At 42.0% G+C, this 14,369-nt stretch overlaps 1 protein-coding gene across 3 annotated transcripts in view; it reads left to right on the top strand.

Moving 5' to 3' along the window:
* The first annotated feature begins 4,193 nt into the window (after positions 1-4,193).
* FNDC3B (fibronectin type III domain containing 3B) overlaps positions 4,194-14,369 on the top strand; it is a 364,617-nt gene continuing 354,441 nt past the window's right edge. For 2 of the 3 annotated variants that reach the window (XM_003894828.5, XM_031663575.1), the window contains exon 1: positions 4,194-4,349. The gene's annotated coding sequence lies outside the window, so the exon portion shown is untranslated. Of the gene's footprint in view, positions 4,350-5,105; positions 5,208-14,369 lie in introns of those variants that run through there. The other variant, XM_003894829.4, reaches the window with a different exon arrangement.

Here is a 14,369-nt window from a genome sequence, read left to right as displayed (position 1 = left end):
TGTAACTGACATGGGAGCCAAGATTTCTGCTTTGGAAGGGACAGTGGGAGTCTATCAACCTGTGATTTTTAAGAGCCCTGTCAGTCATTCAGCTTCTACCTAAATAGTTCTGGTAACTGTGGGACAGATCTCCTTGTTTAAAATGTATTTTTCTTTAAATAAAATATTGAGCTAAAATTTGCTTATCTTGCCTTGAACAATAGAAAAGAAGGCAAAACCACAGTTGTGACTGGTTAAATTGTTGGAGAAATGTGCCTAAGTGAAGTGGCAGTGCTGCTTTTAAAACCAGATTAATTGGCTTATGGTCAGTGTTCATACTGAAGCTGGTATCAGATCTGGCTCAGGACATTAGAATAAGAAATAGATGCAAAGAGTTAATGCCTTAATGCCTTCTATTTAAGGTCAAGAGTATTTGGTTTTTTTGTTGTTGTTGTTATTGTTGTTGTTGTTTTTTGAGACGGAGTTTCGCTCTTGTTGCCCAGGCTGGAGTGCAATGGTGCCATCTCGGCTCACTGCAACCTCTGCCTCCTGGGTTCAAATGATTCTCCTGCCTCAGCCTCCTGAGTAGCTGGGATTACAGGCCTCTGCCATCATGCCAGGTGAATTTTTTTTTTTTTTTTTTTTTTTAAAGTAAAGATTGGGTTTCACTATGCTGGCCAGGCTAATCTTGAATTCGTGACCTCAGGTGATCCATTTGCCTCAGCCTCCCAAAGTGCTGGGATTACAGGCATGAACCACCATGCCTGGCGGTCAAGACTAGTTTTTAAGAGTAGGGGCAGAAATGAGCTTGCGTTGGGAACCTAGCAACTCGAGCTATAGGCAGAAGAAGGACATTGAAACTGAGCATGCAGCTGGGTCTTGTAGGTATTACGTGTTACTGGTCAGAGTGATCTTTGAGAGAGAGTTTCAAATTTAAACATTTTAGACTATAGAAGTGTTCAGAAAAGTTGAATTGTTTGAGACCTTTACATGCTAGTTTCAATACTTTCAATCTTTCCTATTCATTAGTGTTGCATTTTTTGATATAAAGTATTGGAGATGAAGAAGTATGACTAAGAATCTTTTCAAAAATTGGATTCAGCCTACATTGCACAGGTGATAGATGGGTTTAAGAGTCTCTGTATTTTGTTATAGGCCTTAACTTCTAGGCGTCTTCATTTGGATGTTAACTTTTGTATTTGAGGAAATCTTAAGCTGCTTTTGGAGCAAAGTTTTACCCATGACTACAGTTTCATAATTTGGGACGTAAAGCAGCAGATGACACAGGTTGTCAACACCAGAGAGTCATACTCATTGCCTTAGGTTGAGGTCCTTCTTCCTATTCCCAGAACCATGACTCTGGTGTAAGTTTCATCATTTCCAAAGTAGGTTCAGGGCATGCATCTCTGACATGAACCTTGTTCTATATCCTGCTGCTAAGATAACCTTGAAACCTATTTCAATTACTTCATGCCTCAATAATCCCACAGTATTCTCACTGTATTAAGTCGAAATCCCTCAAAGTGTAGGTGAGAGCCCTCTATCACAAATTCCACCTTCTTCTCTGAAGCTTCCAATTCTGTCCTATTAATTCTTTTAAGAAAGATATCTTTATTAATTCATTTACTCATTTGTTCATTAATTCAAGGAGTAACCAATATTTATTTACTGAGTACCAGGTGCTTGAGTTTTTTATACAACCTTGGCCAGAGGTTTATTAAAGATCAAAATTTAACAAATAAGAAAATTCAGGTACAGAGAACTTTATGCCCAATATCACTGACTTTTCTCTCATTATATTCTATACTCTCTCCACTGTACCATACTTCCTCTCATTTTGCAAACATTTAATGGGCTTATTTTCTGTGCCAAAACTGGTGTTAGGTGTTAGGGCAAAGAAGATGAATGAAACACTATCGTATATGAACATGCATGTGAAATTATAAAGCATCATATGTACATTGATTTCTTTTCTTCCTAATAAGAAGAAATTCAATCTAGTGGAAGAAACAGGAATAAATAAATTTGTCCTCCAAATTTCTCTTGCCTACTTTTACCTCCTCTGCCAAGCTTGTCCTTCAACCTGAATTTGACCTTTCACACTCTGAAGTTTGCTCACTGACCTAGTCATTCAGATTTTTCTGCATACTTTACAATTAATTCATTCATCAAACATAAGGGGGTCTTCTATTCAAAGCAGAATTCTAGGTTGATACTAGGGATACAAACATGAACAAAACTCAGTCAAGTGGAAGAGATAAAGAATAATTTCAGGCTGCGTGCAGTGGCTCATGCCTGTAATCCCAGCACTTTGGGAGCCTGGGGCAGGAGGATTTCTTGAGTTCAGGAGTCTGAGACCAGCCTCAGCATCAAAGTGGGAGCCTGTCTCTTTGAAAAACAAACAAAAAAAATTTAGCCAGGTGTGATGGCACACACTTGTAGTTCCAGCTACTTGGGAGGCTGAGGTGGGAGAATTACTTGAGCCCAGGAGCTTGACCATGCAGTGAGCTGCTATCGTGCTACTGCACTCTAGCCTCAAAAAAACAAAAATAAAAACAAAAACAAAAAACAAAAAAACAAAAAACAAACAAACAAACAAACAAAAAACTAACTTCAGAGCAATGTGAGAACTGACAAGGATTGTAAGATTGTGGGGAAAAGAGGTATGAGACTGTAGGGAGGAAATGAGGTAGTGGTCTTAGCCGGAGATCAAGAAGGAGTAAATGATCTTAAATAGGGAAGAAGTATATTTCAGACGGAAGGCACATACAAACGGACACAGGTACCTTCTGGAGCCATGAGTGATGAGCTGTGCTGAAGGCATGGCACCTGAGGAAGCCAAAGAGTCGGGAGTCAGAGAAGGCATTTGGATGCAAATGAGATCTATTGGACTGTACGCTATTGGCACTAAGGAACTACTGCCTTTCCCCCCACCCTTCTCATACAGGACTATAACCCAGAATTGTGTTATAGAAGGAGTTGTGTTATAGAAGGAGTTGTGTTATAGAAGGATTGTTTCAAGTTCCCCTTTGAGGAGCTCCACAGGAAATAAGCCATTTAGGAGACAGGTCCCCATTTCTCTGGGCTCACCATTGCTTCCAAGAAAAAAAAAATCCCCAAAAGAATGGCAAATTGTACAAGGGAAGGAGCTATTTCTCAGTGTTCTTTAGACTTTAATAGAGTATTATGTACTGTTATTATTTTTTTTAGGTTGACAAAAGTAATACATTGTCTCTGGTGACTCCCTGAATGCTCCTTTGTAGCTTAATAGTTGAGGCTGATATTCAGAATACCTGGACAGCTATGGATGGCAGGGGCTTCTCTAGGCTAACTTTAGCTCTCTTGTCTCCTGAATAATTTGAGGGGTGGCAAGGGATGCAGTCTGTTAACCTCTCTGAGACTGTACAACAGAAATACATTACATTTGACTTAATATAAACTCAACAGTTATTTAATGAGTCCTGTTGTGGTCCTTGTCCTTTACAGATACAAAGATAAAAGTAAGCAACAGTCTCTATCCTTGCGAAACGCATTGGGAAATAAGGCTGGCTGACGTGGCTCACGCCTGTAATCTCAACATTTTGGGAGGCCGAGGCGGGAGGATCACCTGAGTTCCAGAGTTCCAGACCAGCCTGGGCAACCTATTGAGACCCCCTCTCTACTCTCCCCCCAGAAAAAAAAGGGTGTGGTAGCTCATGCTTGCCCAGTGCCTGCGGTCCCCAAAACAACAAAATACAAAACAAAAGGAACAAAGAGGAAATAGAGATTTTAACTTAAGTATAATAAAATTTGCTCATACTATGTTAGCTGTATGAACAAAATGCTGTGGGAAATAGGGGAGTAATATAGCTCACAAGGTTGCTGTGGGGGTTAACAACAAAAAGGGAAATATATGTGTAAATGAAAAAAAGTCAGTCTTAGGCTTAATTATCACTGAGTAAACATTGCCTTTACATTATTTTGGCGATCTGGAGAACCGGCAGCCCTCGCCATTCAGGAATTGTTAGCTCCCTAAGCGTCAGGTTTCTTTAGTCTGGCTGAACCAAAAGGAGTTTCTGCTTAGCTAGGCAGGGCCGGGGACAACAGCTTCTGCGAGACTGCGATTGTGGCGGCAGGTATACTCGGCGGTTTACGGTAGTGGGCGGGCCCCAAATCCCCATGTGGTCCCGACATCATTGACATGGCGGAATCCCCCATCAAACCCTCCTGGTAGTTATTTGAGCGGCGGCGGCGGCGGCTGGAGGAGGAGGAGAGCGGCGGCGGCGGGAGCAGCAAGGGGGCGTCAGGAATCCTTTGGGCTGCCGGCTGGGAAGGCGTGGGCGACCCGGTGTGTGGTGCGCCCGGAGCCCCGCGTTTCAGCCCTAGGGAAGGTAAGGCGTGCAGGAGCCGGGAACTGGAGGAGACCCGGACCCCACGCGCAATCGCCGGGTCCGGTGCACTGGAAAGCCCCGGCCTGACGCCGAGTCCGCCAAAGTGCGTCCCTGTCCCGGGAGCGCCCTGGGCTTCCCGGCAAAAACTTGGCGCCGGAGTGATGGGGCGCCCCGCGCTCGCCTGGGCACCCCGGGAACACGGGACCCGGGAGGGGGCGGCCCCCGCCTTGCTGGGGTCGGGTTCCCCGCCTGTGCCCCCTGCCTCAGGGTTTGCAGGAGTGAAAGAAACGGGTAGATTCCTCTTAAAAAAAAAATCTGGGGCAGTGGCTCGCGGCCTCCCCCCACCCCCAGCCTTCCCAGCAGATTTTGTCCGAGGAATCCGCTCCCCCTCCCGGAATCTCCGCGGCAGGAACGCTGCCCAGGAGGGGGAGGGCGGGCGGCGAGGCCGAGGAATCTTCGACGTGTCACTTTCTGAGGCTGTAGATTTCCATATGGTGGAGGAAAGAGGGCGGGTGTGCGAAGTGGGGCTGGAAGTTGGGGCCGCCTCTCCGCGCCGGCGGGGGCAGTCGGGGGCCTCGAACCCGGGGATGCTCTCGGGGAGGGTCCCGAGCCCGCGCCGGCCTGGCTCCCCCGCCCCCGGCTGGGCCTCTCCGGGACACTCCCCGCCCCGCTGCTGGCCACCTCCGAGCGCGCCACGTCCTCCCTCCCCGTCCTGCCCCCCGGGCTCCCCCCGGGCTGGGGGCGGTAACCGGCGGCCGCGGCCGGACTTGGCGAGCCTGGCGGCTGGAAGCTCGGGCGGGGGAGCGGGGCGCGGCGGGAAGGAGCGGGCGACCCGGTGTGTGGGCCAGCGGAGCTCCGGTCAGTCCGTCACCCCGAGGGGCGCCTCGGCCGGGGGTGGGGCGGGCGGGCGGAATCTGCTCCCCGAGGCGGCCAGGAGAGGCCGCGCGGACCGTCTGGTGCCCGCGGCTGGGCTGGGGCCAGCAGGCGTGGGAAGGGCCTGTCACTCTCGGCAGAAAGTGGGGCCTCGGGCTGTGCCCGCGAACTTTCCCAGAGGTCCGGGTCCTGGCGTCCCGTGGGAGCCAGAGGACCCGGACCCGCCGTCTCGGGAGACTGGGCTGCGCCGCCCGGCGGCGCCTTTGGCGGGGAGGCTTCCAGGAGTGCGCGGTCGGAGTTGGAGCTTTTGGAATCTCAGCTCCCACCCTGCCATCCCAGACGAAGGGAAGCAATGGCATTTTATTCAGACATTGCCGTTTGCAGACTTCCTTAAAAGTTATAACTTTTTATTTTCTTTTCTCCTCAACTCAGCATTTTCTTTAAACAAAATTTAGAATTTGGCCGCAATGGGTCAACGCTGGGGCCAAAAATCCACAGGTTTATCTCTCCATCCCTGCTGGTTTCTAGTCCCCCTCCCCCTCTTCCCTCCCAGGCTTAATCATATTTTGGAACGGGTGAGGTCTTTTGTTGGGTGGGCACCTCCTGATTGCTTGTCTGTTTATTTTTTAATGTGCAACTAATTTGATTTGAATTTCCTCCAGTTTCCAGGCCTTCCTAGGGAAAGCTAAGGGAGAGGGAATATGCTTTTTAAAATCGTTTTCTTTCTTTCTCCTTCTCTCTCCTTCCTTCTCCCTCCCTCCCTCCCTCCCTCCCTCCCTTCCTTCCTTCCTTTCTTCCTTCCTTCCTTCCTTCCTTCCTTCCTTTTCTTCTCCTCCTCCTCCTTGTTCTTTTTTTTTTTTTTTTTTTTTAAATAAATGTGGCAGGAGGTGGGGCATTGAGAATGGGGAGGCACGGTGGTTGTGGGCAAAGAGTCAGAAGGAGCAGACAGACCCGGAAGAAAAGGAATCTGCTCTGGAATAACACTTTTTTTTTGAGGCTTCAGGCCTTGGGCAAAATTGCTTCGCTCTGTAATGATTTCTGCTGCCGGAGTTGCTCCTCCACCCCTAAGTTAAAGCTGTGACCCTAGGTGCCTGGGCAACGCCCCACAGTGGATAGCAGCCTGGAGCGCTGGTTTTGTGCCTTTTGTGGGGGCCCTTGGTTCCCCCTCATTGGAGGCTGACTCTGAAATTTACTGGATCAGTAAATTTCCTGGCTCCCTGGGAGCAGCTGTTAACGAGGATAAAGTCTTTGGGCATGTTTCTGGCCCTGCGAAAGGACCTCACCCATGAAGGTACAATTCTCACTTTGTTTAGATACCAGAGGGGCACCCACAGGCTGACTGAGAATGAGGCATAGTTGATTAAAAAAAAAAAATCAGTCATTACAAAATTGTTTTTAAACTCACGTGCTTTTAAAGTGTTGTGGTTTAAATGACTTTAAGATAAAAAAAAATTCATCTGTAAAGATAGTGTTCATTTAAAAGATGTTAAAACTGCAGGATCTCATCATGAAATAGGAGGTTGTAGCTTCTAATTACAGTATACACAATTTCAGAAAGATATTCCGGTAATCTTTTAAGACAGACTTTATAAATAGCGCACATCAGACCATGGGTTATATTGGAGAGCCAGTCTTCTGGGGTTTCTTGAAGAATGCTTGGGATCTGTGAGGAAGCTCTAGGCTCTTGGAGCCTAGGTAACAGTTTACTCAGTAGGAGTTTGTGCTCCTTTTGCTCAATACTTTATTTAACCTGGTAGCATTTGATTGATAGGTTCATTAGAAGCTAGCTAGAAGAATTTCCCATACTTGTCAGTTTGGAAAATGAGGCCCCGGAAGGGAAAGTGACTTGTCGAGGGTCACCATTATAGACGAAAGTTGAATACAGGATTGTGTTAATAGCTCTTTTCTGGGGTATCTGATGTGTACTAAGCACTAATTCCTGTGCTTTTATACATTATCTCATTAAAATTCCAATAGTCTTTCGATTTAGGTTGTGTTATGCACACTTTACAAATAAGGGCGTTGAGATTTACAGAAATTAAGTAACTTGCATAAGATCACGTAGCTACCAACGGTGTCATCCAATGGAATTTTCTTAAGTGTTGGAAATGGTTCTGTCTGTGCTGTCCAGTTTAGCAGCCACAAGGCACATATAACTGTCTTTGAAATGTAACTAGTGGACTGAGAAACAACAGTTTAATTATTTTTTTTGGAATGGAGTCTCGCTCTGTCGCCTAGGCTAGAGTGAGTGCAGTGGCGCAATCTCGGCTCACTGCCACCTCCGCCTGGCGAGTTGACATGGATTCTCGCTCTGTCTCCCAGGCTGGAGTGCAGTGGCGCGATCTCGGCTAACTGCAGCCTCCGCCTCCCCGGTTCAAGCGATTCTCCTGCCTCAGCCTCCCGAGTAGCTGGGATTACAGGCGCCTGCCACCATGCCCGGCTAATTTTTATATTTTTTGGCAGAGACGGGTTTTCACCGTGTTAGCCAGGCCGGTCATGAACTCCTGACTTCAGGTGATCCACCCGCCTCGGGCTCCCAGAGTGCTGGAATTACAGGCGTGAGCCACCGCACCTGGCCTAAGTTTTATTTACTTGTAATTTCCACTTGTGGCTAGTGGTTACCATATTGGAGAGCAAAGTGTAGAACTTTTTGACTCCCAAATCTTTCACATGTAGCTTGGTCATATTGCTCTTTATTTTACTTTGAGACAGAGTCTCGTTCTGTTACCCAGGCTGGAGTGCAGTGGCATGATCACGGCTCACTGTAGCCTCCACTTCCCAGGCTGAAGTGATCCTCTCACCTTAGCCTCTCCAGTAGCTGGGACTACAGGTGTGCACGCTACCATGCCAGGATATTTATTATTATTATTATTATTATTATTATTATTATTTTTTTTTTGTAGAGACAGGTCTCACTATGTTGTCCAGGCTGCATACTGCTCTTCAGATCTCTTAGTTCATTTTTCTTTCTTCTATGATATCAGAAGTTACATTCAGCCCTTAAATGGAACTTAAAGACTGAGTTAGCTATAGCTCAACTTTGCTTTCCTATGTAGAGTGGATAAAATATGCATATTATTTGTTAACTATTTGGTTTTAAAAACAATGCTTACATGTCATAGTTAAAGCTGGTGGGAAAAACTTTAAATGACATGTTCTTTTTTGTTTTAATATAGGAATTGTACATAGGAATTGCTGAAAAAGTAGTCAGAGCTTATTGGTTATTTTAGTGTAATAAAAGAGTACAAATAGGAAACAATATGAAAAGTCAGTAATAGAAAGTTGAAAAAAATGATCCTCTCATACCCATGTTCATCCGTTCATTGGACAGTTCTTTTCAGATGACTTCATAAGTATCAGTAAACCATTATTCACTTTTCCTTATGTAGCTGCAGAAGTAATCTGAAGAATCAAAATTATTCTTTTACTATCAGAGTATAAAAATCAAATATCAAACACATTGGATTCATCCATGAATTGGGAAGAATGTGTAAGATTAAAACAGTAAGAAAGATCTGTTTGATGCAGATGATCAAATACTTTTCTAATTAGTGGATTTAATTTAAATTCATTGAATTTTAGAGTTTCATTTGCTAAAAGGAATTTCAACAACTTTCTGATTTTGTATGGAATGGTGAATATTCCAACTCATGTTAAAGTAAGCATTCTTTTATCTAGATTGGATTCTATCTATACATATCCTATAACCCAATACCTTTTTTTTTTGGTGCACTACCTTCAGGAAAAGGCAAATTATAATGTAATCTCTTTTTATTAGGATTTTTAAGAGGCAACTGCCAGGTTCAGTATAAGTATATCTGAATCTACTGTATCTTCCATAGTTATAGTACTGTCCAGGGATAATTGCAGTTCATAATCTTTAGACATATCTTGAAGGACCTATGTCTGTAAATTATCTTTAAATTGTTCTAAGTTATTTTAGTGTTATGTGAATTACATTGCTTCCAGCTCTTTGAAAATTGTTAATTCAACTGCAGGTAAGGCGTCAGTTACTGAGACTGTTCAGATAACTGAAACATCCTGTTCATACCCATTCCTGACCATTGGGACCACTGTACTATTTTCAAGGATAAGATACCACTGTACTATTTTCAGGATAAGAACCATGTTATAAATAGGATTATAGTGTCCTAGTGAGTGTGACAAATATAGGAAACATGATTTAACCCATGACATATGGTTTGATTTGTAGGACATCCCCAAGTGCTTAATACAAATGACAAATTTACTATAATCTTAAGGAATAAAGATGTTTAAATGATGGACAAAGATTGAGGGCCACATCTGAGCATCAGTTTGAAATCAGAATATCTTCTCTGCCAAGGGATAACTTTACTTTCTAGCTGGGTCCTTGATAAGCTTTTGAATCTCTCTTAGTCTGGGTTTCCTCATTTTAATATAAGGAGGAAAGATCTAACTCATACCTTTTCAAATGGTTGTCACAAGGGATTAATGAGTCAGTGTATTGAAAAGTGTTTGGCAAAGCCTTATACAAACCCCATAGTTCATTATATTCCAAAGTTTAAAACTGAGCTGGTCCTATGGTATTTCTTTGCACATTTTCAGAGACCTCCAAATTGTGCTTGGACAGTTGGAAAAATGATTTATTTTTCTCTTTGTGATCAGTAAATAAGGTCCAAGCTTTAGATGTTGTATTTTATTTTTACCCCACTCCTAATGGAATAGGTGATTTGTGACCTCTCCAAAGTTGTACTGTACGTAAGTTGTCCCATATCTGTGTTTTTGGGAAGTTGGTCTGTAGCTGGGCTAGTGTTGCTGAAGTGGGCAGGCCAGGCTTGATTCAGGGCTGTTTTTGAGGTGGGGGGGAAGAAGTGCAGTCTCTTAGAGGAACTTTCAGTACTGAATGATAGAGTCATAAGGTTTTACTCCTTGTATGTTATCTTAGCCTATTACTTGAGCTTTCAGCAATTACAGCTAAGAATGGAAAAGAATCATATTTTCAGTGTAGGGGAATCTTTGCAACCTACCTGCCTTTCCACTTTAGAAATCACAATTGCCTTTTCTTCATGTTAATGAGGTTAATCCATTAAGTGGGATTTTTATGTGGTAAGACATTATTTTCAAGTAAATTAATTCTCACTCTTAAAGCTGTTGAGAATTCACTTAGGTGGTTCAGGAGAAGCTTTGTACTTTAGTTTCTGAGTGTCTTTATATATGTATTTTCCCTTAAAATATATAGTATGGTTATGGCATTATGTGTTTTAAAGAGGGAGAGAATGCTTGAATTATTGTGGCTAGATAGGGGCAGGTAGACAAGCACAGGCCCAACTGGAAGGACGACTTGATGGTACTTGAGCACTTTGCAAGGTATATCCAGTGAGAGGCCAGACCCTAGTAACAAGCTCACCTGGAGGGGAGTTTGTTCATGGTGCAGGTTTAATGTCAAGGACCAGTTCTTGGAAACAGAAGGTATGTCGGGTGCCAATTGAAGATCAGGGGACAGAAATGTTTTTAAAACCACCAAGTATAAATCACATAAGATCGATAGACAGTCGTGATCAGCCATCTACATACAGATGAGGATGTTTGTCAGTTTGAAAATATTCGATTCTTGAATTTTTCTTTGTTTCTCCCTGGTTAAGATATGCAAGTTTAGCGTTCTGTCAGTGTTGGATCAGAATTTCTGATGCCCTTGGCAATACTCAGTGTCAGTTTAGACATTGCCTTCTAATTTTTTTTTCTTTTTCTTTTTTAAGATACAGCATTTCACTGCTGCTGGAGTGCAGTGGCTCTATCATAGCTCACTATAGCTTTGAACTCCTGGGCTCAAGTGATCCTTCCACCTCAGCCTCCCCAGTATGGCTATAGCTAGGACTATAGGTTCACACTACCATGCCTGGCTAATATTTTTTTTTATTTTTATAGAGACAGGGTCTCACTTTGTGGCTCAGGCTGGTCTCTAACTTCTGGCTTGAAGCAGTACCCCTGCTTCAGCCTTCCAAAGTGTTAGGATTATAGGTATAAGCCACCTTGCCCGGCCCTGTTTTGTTTTTATAATGTCATTAAAATACCTCATCAGCTTCAAATAACCATTTTGTGGGGTGGTGGGGGATTTTTCTGAAATGGTGTTGAGTCACAGTTAGTGTTATTTGAGGTTCTAGTAAGTATCAAAGTGTGTCTTGTGTTAAATGATTCTTTTTGAGCTTAAAATGTAATTTCATTTCAGTTACTTGTTTATTGACTCAGAATGCATATTTTGAGATCTAGACCAGGTTCTTTGTTAATGGAATATTCTACTCTGTTCTGATGTTTTTGGAATCTTGTATAGAGAACAGTATCTACCACCAAACTCCTAAGGCTGGATGGTGGTTAAGTTCAATTCTTTGCTACCTTCTGAAATTTGAGAAATACTAAAACTGGAGCACCTTCAGGCTGTGTTAGACTTTAAGCCTTCTAAATTATATTAGAATTTAAGGATACATCTTTGTTTTTACCCTGGAAAGAGTAGTAAAGATTTTCATAAAGGCCAACTAGTCATAAAAACTTACTTAAATGATCTTAACTCACAATTATGAAAAGTTTTCTGTTGAAATAATTGTCTAGAAAGTGATCTTTATACATGAACAAAGGTAGGATGTTTTAGAAATAATTGAAGATTCTAAGATCCCAGGAAATATAATGGTTTAATTTATTTTTAAGGGATTTAAGATTCCCCATAGCCTATGAAAGAGGGGTCTCTATTAAAAATAACTTCATTGTTCTAGATGTAACTAATTAGGGATTTGCAATTATCTAGGCAAGGCTAGGATAAAGTTTGGCTGCCTATTCTATATGAAAAGGTTTTGCTGTAAATATCAAGTTTAAATAGATCTTTAGAGGAATATTTACCTAATTAAAAGAACAAACCACTTTTTAAGCACCTTGGGAAAAATCAATTTACTTAAAAGCAGTGTAAAAGTGCAGAATGCATTCACTGATGCTGGACTGCTGGTGGTCTTTTCATAGAGATACAGAAGCCCCTGGAAAGTCAGTGTTCTCTGTGGATTGCCATGAAATAAATGTTGATTGACTCAATGCTATCATGTGAACTACAAACAGTTTACCAGCAATGGGTAGAACTATATTATTTGCTTGCAAAATATATCACAACAATGAGCACAGTATCTGCCTCCGCCACCCCACCCCACTCCACTCTACCAATAGACTCCAGCTATGCCTGTTTATTGGTTTTGGTGTTTTTCTAGTGACATTTGTTTTGCTACTTGTTAACTTCTTTTGTCACGTGTAAGCATTTGATGGCAGATTGGTGAGAGCAGGTGTTAAAAGTTTAAGAACATCATTATTGCTTTTAGCTCATTTCTTCTGCCTTCGTGTTTGGGCAGGATTGTGGAGAGTCCTGAGTTTAGTATTTAGATAAGCTAATTACATGTCCTCCTCCTCTACTTTTACTAAAGCAAGATTCTCCTGGGCAGCTTAGTTCCAGGTACTGTATGAACTTGCCAGTAACAAGAGTAAGTTTCTTTTAAAAGATTTCTGGATATTTTATGTTTCATACTCAGTTACTCATATGCGACGTTTTCTAGTATGTGACTACTTAGGGGTCAGATTTGACCAGTTTTACAGTACAAGTTGTACGTATAGGATACTTAATGTATTTCTAGGACATTATGCTTCATTTTCTCTTAATATTTTAAAGGTTTTAAAAAACCCATTCTATACCTTCTATATCTTTTACTGTTGAAATCATTCAATGGGAAAGAAAATAATAAAAGTCTTTAGATGCTGTTTCTGATTTTTCGATCATGGTTTTTTTAATCTCAAGAAAAATAATTCTGATTAAGAAATAGAGGTAAACATTATTCTGAAGTAGTGAATTAGAGAACACTTAAATATATTGAGCTGGAATCCTTGTGTATTGCTTTTGGGAATGTTAAATGATACAGCTACTGTGGAAAACAGTTTTGTAGTTCATAAATATTTACACATAGAAATACTATGTGATTCAGCAATTCCATTCCTATTCCTGTACGCAAAAGAAAGCAGGGACTCAGGTACTTAAAAGCCAGTGTTTATAGCAGCATTATTCACAATACTTAAAAGGTAGAAATGATCCATGTCCATCAACAGATGAATAAACAAAATATGATATTATATATTGGAATATTATGGTACAGTGGAATGTTATTCAGCTGTAAAAAGGCAATTCTAATACATGCCATAACATGAATGAATCTTGAAAACATTATGCTAGGTGAAATAAGCCAGACACAAAAATTTAAGTATTGTATATATCTACTGGCATGAGATGACTAGGATGGGTAAATTCATCGAGACAAAAAGTAGAATAGAGATTACCAGGGCTTGGGGGAAGGGAAAATGGAGAGATAGTGTTTCATGGGTTTAGAATTTCTGTTTGGGATGATAAAAAAAAGTTCTGGAAATGAACAGTGGCGATGGTTGTACAACATTATGAATGTATGTAATGCCACTAAGTTGAATGCAGAAAATGGTAAATTTTTTGTTATGTATATCTTATGACAATTAAAAAATGCAAAAGTAAATATTGAAGATGTATCCTACACAGTCTCCATATGCCTGTTTACTCCCTTTGGTCTACTTCAGGCAGGTATATAGGTAGTTATTTTTTCTTCATCTCTCTGTTGCAGTGTAAATGGAGATTTCCCTAGGCCATTTTTTGGAGATCAGAGAGTTTCCTTATTTTATTATCTGACTTAAATTTAAGAGGAAAATGTTTAAAAGTAGATCTCTGGAGGGGAAAAAAGGGCATTTTAATATTGAGATGAATCAGGGAGTTTATTAATATTTGCAGACCATGTAAGCACATGAAGATAATCTATCCTGAATAGCACAGCGAGTCATTTAGAAATCCAGGAGTAGGTGTACAATCGGACCTGTGACATTTTCTAACCTTTAAATATTGTTTTTTTTTGAGACAGAATTTCGCTCTTGTTGTCCAGTGTGGAATGCAATGGTGTGAACTCGGCTCACCCCGACCTCTGCCTCCCGGGTTCAAGTGATTCTCCTGCCTCAGCCTCATGAGTAGCTGAGATTACAGGCATGCACCACCACCCCCGGCTAATTTTGTATTTTTAATAGAGACGGGGTTTCTCCATGTTGGTCAGGTTGGTCTTGAACTCCCGACCT

This window comes from Papio anubis, chromosome 2, assembly GCF_008728515.1.
Source record: "Papio anubis isolate 15944 chromosome 2, Panubis1.0, whole genome shotgun sequence".
NCBI classification, from domain to species: Eukaryota; Metazoa; Chordata; class Mammalia; order Primates; family Cercopithecidae; genus Papio; species Papio anubis.
This window is presented reverse-complemented; position numbering and strand designations above follow the sequence as displayed.